Here is a 5,029-nt window from a genome sequence, read left to right as displayed (position 1 = left end):
CTACCCCACTAACCAGGTCATCAAAATTGGTTAGGACCAGATCTAAAATGGCTGTTCCTCTTGTTGCTTTTCCCACTTTCTGGACAATGAAGTTGTCTGCAAGGCCAGTGAGGAATCTGTTTGACCTTATGCAATTGGCTGAGTTTGACATCCAACAAATATCCGGGTAATTGAAGTCCCCCATTACTACTATCTCCCTTCCTTTTGCATGCTTGGCCATCTGTTCCAGGAAGGCATCATCTATGTCCTCAGTTTGGCTTGGGGATCTATAGTAAACTCCCACAATGAGGTCACTGTTATTCTTCTCTCCCTTAATTTTGACCCAAATGCTCTCACTTTGGCTTTGAGGCTCTAAATCTTGGATCTCTTTACAGGTATACATATCCCTGACATATAACGCCACTCCTCCTTTCTTGTCTGGTCTGTTTCTCTGAAATAGATTGTATCCCTCCATTATTACATTCCAATTGTGGACTTATCCCACCAGGTTTCAGTGATGCCTATTATGTCATATTTAGTTTGCTGTACCAAGAGCTCAAGCTCATCTTGTTTATTTCCCATGCTTTGCACATTAGTGTACAGACATTGAAGTCCATTAATCATTCCCCCGTGTCTCTTATTTAAGGATTTTTTCCTCCCACCACTAGGTCTGTGTGCTGTTTGCTCCATTTGGTCTATGGCATTTGGATGATCATCTTCATCAATTGATATACTCCTACCTTCAGGAGCACTGTCTCCCTCCCCCACATTAGTCAGTTTAAAGCCCTCCTGATGAGGTTTCTGAGGTTATTGGCAAAAACATTCCTCCCAACCGTTTTGAGGTGCAGCCCATTGCTTGCCAGAAGTCCATCTTCAAGAAACTGCAGTCCGTGATCTAAGAATCCAAACCGTTCCTGTTTACACCATTTGCGAAGCCAGCTGTTCACTTCCCCTATTTTCCCCTCTCTCCCTGGGCCATGTCGTTCAACTGGGAGGATGTTCAACTTTTGGAGACAAAAGTCCTATATATGGTAGGTATTCTAACTCTCCATGAAGTGCAGGAGAGTGGGGATAGGCATGCCTCCATAATCACTGTCCTCAACACTATCCACAAGTTGGAGTCAAATGTCAACAGAAGGAAACCTGCTCTACTCATATAGTCTTCAAACACAGTTTAGGACCGTGGAAAACCAGGGTTCTAAATCGTACAAGGAACCTATATAAGTAGAAAATGTTCCATGCTGCAAAAGTTCATCCCAGGACTATCCATTGAAGCTGAACATTGGAAGTGTTTGGGGCAGACAAAAGGGAGAACTTCCTCACTATGGAATTCATTCGCAGAAGATGGCTTTAAAGGGGGATTAGAGAAATTATTGAAAGATAAAGGTCCAATACCTACACTGTCAGAGGCAGTATGCCTCTGAATATCAGTTGCTGGGAATACCAGTTGCTAGGAATCCCAAGTGAAGTAGAGCTGTTGCACTCAGGTTCTGCTTGAAGGCTTCCCATAGGCATCTGGTTGGCCATTTTCAGAATGCGATGATGGACCAGATGGGGTTTGGGCTTGGTCCAGTGGAGTTCTTCTTATGAGCAGTGACAACTAGAATTCTAAAGGTATTTGGTTGTTTGTCCAACCAGATCTAGAAGGTCAAATCTACAACAGCCAGTGATTTTATCTTATTACTTTGCATAGATATCAACTTCATTGTATGCATATGGTGCATACTAATTAGACTGCTTCCCAGAGTATTATGATAATTAATTCAACATCAACATGTTTAATTCGTAAATTCATTTAAATGTGGTAACGACAGTGGCATATTAACAGCTCTAAGAGATTGAAAGGAGGATAATTCGTTTGTTAATTTTTTTAAAAAAATGCTGGAATTGTACAAAAGCAAAATGCTGCAGGTAAAATGTAAGAAAATAATAGAAGGAATTTTGGAATAAAAAGTACGGTGAGCTCACAAAAGGCTTTTTTTCTGCTATCTAAAAAACACAGTTAAAGAACAAAACTGAATAATTAGGCGGCAATCCTAAAAACATGTGTACAAAGGGGTAGGCACTCTTGAATAGGTTTCTGCAGAAAAATGCATAGGATCGCGCTGTTAATCCATTATATAATAGTGACACAGAGACGTCCTTTTCAGGTGTCCAAAACACACGATCACATTCAGCAAAAGAAAGCATAAAATATAAGGCTGTCAGTGACTACTAGCTATTTGCTGGCCAAGTCCAAAGATGGGTCCTGCTTGCAGCACTAAAGTCATGCCCAACCTTTATAACTGGAGACTGGGGGTATGTCAACCATTGGATCATTGTTTATCTTGCTTAGCCATGTATCACACCTACTGTGCATTTGAGGTTTACCTATGTACCATACTGAGCTGAGCATTAAAGGGATTGAGTGGTTTCTTTTGGCGGGGGGAGCTTTATCTGAGTTCTTCATTCCGTGCATAGCAGGGCATGGCGTCATGACCTCCAGTCCAAGGTCATAGATGTCCAGATCCATCCACTCTTCAGCATCACTGACAATGTTGAGATTGCTTGAGCTGTCCTGCTCATACCAGCTTTTCTTCAGAAGAGACCTCAGGTTCCACATCTGGGCAGGATTGAGCCCTAGCATAAGGCAATGATTAAGGAGCTCAGTGGTGTATTACTGGCACATTACAAATGGGCTCATTAACTTAATTACTATCAGATACACTACATTTCAAGCAGTAGTTTCAGAACACTGAGGCTATATGCACTAAAATGTAGGAAGCTGCCTTACACAGAATAAGGTGGCAATGCACATGTAGGGCATCACCGTCAAGAGCACACAGCCACACCCTCAAGCCTGCAAACAGTTCAGACAAGCAACTAACCTTAATCCAAAAGACACAAGGTCACAGGCACACTATCACCTTATACCAGGCATATCCAAAGTCCGTTTTGGGGGCCTAATCCGGCCCACCGGTCGGTTCAATCCGGCCCCCATAGGCAGTTCCTCCCTGCAGTCAATGGTCGGCCCTCATGCATATTCACTTCATCAAATCTGGCCCTCTTTGAAAAAAGATTGGACACCCCACCTTATACTGAATCCGCTACACTAACTGGCAGAGTTAGTGTAGGTTTCAAGGTTTCAAGAAAGGGACATTCCTAGCTGTACCTGAAGATGCCAGGGATTGAACCTAGGACATTCTGCATGCAAAGCAATTCCTCTACCACTGGGCTACAACCCTCCCCCAAGTAGTATCAATTTGCCTGGATTCATGCCAAAACATCGAAGGCTAATATTTGACCCCAGTATATAGCGTTTTCGTTGAAGAGTAGAATCAATGCAAAATTATACAACGTAATAGCGACACTTCCCATCCTTTTCTCACAGCTTCGAGAAAGAAAAAGATTGCCACACAATATCCAAGAGACTATCTCCAGTCTGTAATCACTTCCACATTAACTGAGAAGCTGGAAGATTGATGAGGTACTTTAAGGTCAATTGGTTTCCTTCTTTCTTCCCTTCTTTCTTTTTCTTTTCTTTTTTTTTAATTGCAGTTACTTTAATCAGCCTGGTTTGTTTTAAATAAGAGGCTGTAAGAGAGATGTGAATCACAGAATATCTCAGTCAATTTGCTCACTTTTGAAGGCTGACTTTGGGGGGAGATAATCCACAGATGGCTGTGCCAACTGACTGCCATCATCACCAACCCTCAGAGTACTAGGCCCACCAGCAACCTTTTCAAAGGGCCTTGAGATGAACACAGAACCTTGAGGTGCAGCAATGTACAACAGTTAATCTGAAATGGAACAAAGCCTCTTCTCAGGCTTGTCTTAATAATCTATTTTTGGTTTGTTAAAAAGAAATGCAAATTAGGATAGGAAGGGAGATCAGGAGGAGGAGGAGGAGGAGGAGGAAAGAGAAGGTGAAGAGATGAGAAGTTAAAACAAGTGTTGCTAAAGTGATGCTCTCCAGATGTTGCTGGACCATGAATCTGAACATCTGGGACCCACTCAGCAGGCATTATAATTTATGTTTAAATTTATAGTTTTAACTTTATATTTTTTTATTTGCATTCCCTCTTTGTAAACTGCTTAGAGACTACTATAGTGAAGTGGTTATATGAATTGTTCATCATCATCATCTCCTATCATCCTTGACCAGCCTCCCTGAGACTGGTGAGAGTGGGTGTCCACCAACACCTAGAAAGCAACAAGTTAGCCGCTGAGAGGTTTAGGAGAAGAGAGATGCTTTCAGATGCTAAGTAAATGCCTGGAGGGAGAAAGACAGAAGTTAGGGGCCAATGAAATCCAGGGTGCATCAGCATGATAATCTATCATGGACCCGGTGCTGCTCAGGCATGCAGGTTTTTCACAGCATCTGCACAATGTGGTCCACATCCAAATAGCATCCCACATTCTCTTCCCATTTAATCCAGATCTTCCCATTCAACAACAACAACTGTAATGTTAATTCACCCCCCTATAAATTGGATTACATGGAATGGCATTTTGATAAGGCTTATGTTGCATGGATGCCACAATAAACCCTTGTTTGCAGAAATTGCAGTGTGAAAGCAATCCCAAAGAAAGGGAGAAAGGGAGAAATGACAGGCAGAATTCAGGAAACAGAAGTATCAATCCAGAAGGCAAATGGAACTAGGAAGACCAATGAGTATGTGTTATATCCAGTGCTTTTTTCTGGGGGGACGCAGGGGTATGCCTACCCCTAAACATTTTGTGAATCTAGGTTTGGCCTCATTGAGGGGCAGTATTTCAATATGAGTAGGAAAATGAGAGTACCCCTAAACATTTTTTTTATATCTAAATAAATTCTTTACAGAATAGACCCATTAACATTAATGAGCCTAAATTAAAGGTAAAGGTAAAGGGACCCCTGACCATTAGGTCCAGTCGTGACCGACTCTGGGGTTGCGGCGCTCATCTTGCTTTATTGGCTGAGGGAGCCGGCGTACAGCTTCCAGGTCATGTGGCCAGCATGACTAAGCCGCTTCTGGCGAACCAGAGCAGCGCACGGAAATGCCGTTTACCTTCCCGCCGGAGCTGTACC

The 5,029-nt window shown here is 42.5% G+C and overlaps 1 long non-coding RNA gene across 1 annotated transcript; it reads left to right on the top strand.

Annotated features, from left to right (window-relative positions):
• Positions 1–994: 994 nt before the first annotated feature.
• On the top strand, positions 995–4,779 carry LOC309362092. Its single transcript, XR_014164793.1, has 2 exons — positions 995–3,445; positions 4,058–4,779. It is a non-coding gene; the product is annotated as an uncharacterized lncRNA (long non-coding RNA).
• The last annotated feature ends 250 nt before the right edge of the window (positions 4,780–5,029 follow it).

This window comes from Podarcis melisellensis (genome assembly GCF_964234715.1).
Source record: "Podarcis melisellensis genome assembly, chromosome: Z".
NCBI lineage: Eukaryota > Metazoa > Chordata > Lepidosauria > Squamata > Lacertidae > Podarcis > Podarcis melisellensis.
This window is presented reverse-complemented; position numbering and strand designations above follow the sequence as displayed.